This window comes from Austrofundulus limnaeus, unplaced genomic scaffold, assembly GCF_001266775.1.
Source record: "Austrofundulus limnaeus strain Quisiro unplaced genomic scaffold, Austrofundulus_limnaeus-1.0 Scaffold118, whole genome shotgun sequence".
NCBI classification, from domain to species: domain Eukaryota; kingdom Metazoa; phylum Chordata; class Actinopteri; order Cyprinodontiformes; family Rivulidae; genus Austrofundulus; species Austrofundulus limnaeus.
In genome coordinates, this window is record NW_013952520.1 from 1590125 (window position 1) to 1593017 (window position 2893).

The following is a 2893-nucleotide window of genomic DNA, read 5'->3' on the forward strand; positions in this document are numbered from 1 at the left end:
AATTTCATGTCATTAGCACCTCTAGTAATATATTTACTGAGAAAAATGGTGACGTGTTCAATACTTATTTTACCCGCTGTAAATATTTTGCACATGATGGTCTTAATGAAAAAGTTAATCTTATGTGTGTGCATGTGATTGTATGTGTGCATTTTTAAATTTAGAATTTTAAAGTTAATGTTATTTATTTGTTGGTTGTATAGAGTGTGTGCTTTTGTGTTGGTTTTCAATGTTTACATTCAAACCTTACTGTTATTTGCTATTTTACAACATTAGCAATTTCTAAAASCTATACACACTGTAAAGAGTGTGTTTTTTTGTACAGGATGGTGACGGGGTTTCAAAATGTTCAAATGTAAGCAAAATTTACGCTCTAAGAATATTTTTGTTGATAAGTGTGGGTAAAYCTAAACAATCAGTGTCTGTTTTGTGGTTCCTGACTTTGAATGGGTTGTTTTTTCAAACCTTCTCTATTACAACTGTAAGAAGATGCCAGCATTAAAAGAGTGCATTCTATATTTGCCATTGACAGGTTCTGAATGATCAAGTAATGCTAACTTTTTCTCATTTTAAAATGTACTTTCAATATCTGAAAAAAGTCGCTTTCATTTCCAGAAGAATATGTTGATTAGACTAGATCAAGTCATCAGGAGCAATAAACAACTTATCATAATCACCTGTGTTTGTGTCAYCTGAAGCTATTTTGTGTGTGTGATTAGATCGCATGAACTGTTAAGAGTCTGATGAATGACTGGCTTTCATAATAACTCAGCATWAAGAGGGCATAATGGTCCTAGTTATTATGCTTTTAGTCATTTATCACAGCACATTATTTGTCAATATCTTGTGTGTGTGTCAATCAWATATCAAAGACTGAATGGTTCACTTTAGACTTTAATTTTTCTTTAAATTTAAAGGGAAAAAATTGTCTGCTGCCACAAAAAATAAAATAAATAAAAAAACAATAATCATGTGATTGCCTGTGTGGATCACAGTCTGTAGTAGGTCAGAACCCAGAATTCAGACTCATACGAGGAAACTAAAACCCATGCCTCCACTATCTTATCCTGCTTCTTCCTTTCAGGGTAACTGGTGCATGTGGAAGGGACGGGGTACACCCTGGACAGGTCACAAGTCCTTCATAGAGACACATAGAGACAATTGAAAAACAACCATTCACTCTCTCTCTCTCACCTAGGGACCATTTAGAAATACCAATTCGTCTAACATTCATGCCCTTGGAAGAAACCGGAGTACCCGGAGAAAATTCACACATGCACGGAGGGAACATGCAAACTCACACAAGGAAATTGGAAATGAACACAAACTAAAACACAAGTGAAACTAAATGCAACAATTACAAGAAAGACACAGAAATGATTCAAATACCACATAAAAATTAAAACTAACAAAAAACACAGATCATGGCAGTGTGTTTGTGTATGTGCATGTTCTGCAAGGATTGCCACCTTGCTGTGGTGGAGAACCTTTTGTGTTTCAATAAACACAAGAGCAATGTAGAAGTAAAGTCAAGGGGGAGGTTCCCGACAAAGTGCAATCCAAAGACCTTCAACGGCCAAAGTGGGGGAGGATTACATTGAGTCAAAACGGCACTAAAGGCAGATAAAAAGGCTCTACCAGAGGATTGTCTCCAATCGTCGTGGTTTTCCATGTCATTGGATACAGGTCCCATCTGCCAACTATGGTGTGGTGATTGCAGACGCATCAGTCTACCCATGTTAAAAAACATCATGCACAGGCATTCTCCTGAAGGATTTATCTATTTTACATCCAGGACAAAGTCCAGTGGTGATCAGGAAGTGGTGGCAGGAGCAGGTCTCAAGTCTGGGAGTTCCAAGCCACAACCTGGCACACAGTCGGTGAGGTGTTAGAGAAGTCGTTAAATTCTTGGATTGAGGCAGAAAGAGGTTCTTTGTAGCAACACCCATGACTGAGCAGTCCTTTTTAGAACCCACTCTGCTTACCCCATTCAGGGGAGGGGACTAGAAAAGGTACCCTAAACGTAGCCTGCCTCAAAATTTAGAATACCGTATCCAGAGGGCTTACCACTATGAACTTTGAAGCCCCTTTGAGCTTCTTTTTTAATTTCTGTTTTTATTCTTATTTCTTGATTAGATTGCTAGAAACTTGCATCTGACACCAATACAATGGCTCCTTTGTTTACACACAAGACGAGCTATTAGCTTTGCACCCTGCAGTTATGCTACTGCCAGATAGACTCGACATCCCCAATGGACTAAGGAGGATGAGACGGTGGTGTCGAGCTGGGAGGGAATGTCATCGTCCGAGAAGGGAATATAGACCACCTCTCCCTTCCAAAAATATGGGAAATGTAAGATCTCTCCCCAGTAAGATGGATGAGCTAGATGCGCTGATCCCGTACTGGTCTGAATTCCGGCAGTGTAGCATTATGATGCTGACAGATAATTATGACCCCCGCACGCGAAGCGTAAGCGGGAATCATATTGTTTTCGTACTGTTTATTTTTTTTCTGTGATTTTTGGTCAACCGTAGCGCAATAACATTTGTGTTCCCTTGCAATACCTTTGCGTTACCTCGCAATATATTTTTGCGTTCCCATGCAAAATGTTTTGCGTTCCCACACATTTTTAGTGTTATATATAAGATAAATATGGATTTCTTGAAAATGCATGCCAACACTTTTACCATTGTTTCATCATTTGCTTAATTTATGTATTGTGCTGTCTATTTTCCCTGATGCCTGGAAGTATGCTCGGATTACTCCCGATTTTTAATCTGGTGATCCAACAGAAGTTTCAAACTATCGGCCAATTTCTGTTCTTCCTATTTTTTTTCTAAGTTACTTGAAAAAACATTATTTAATCAACTACTTCAGCATCTAGAAGCTAAT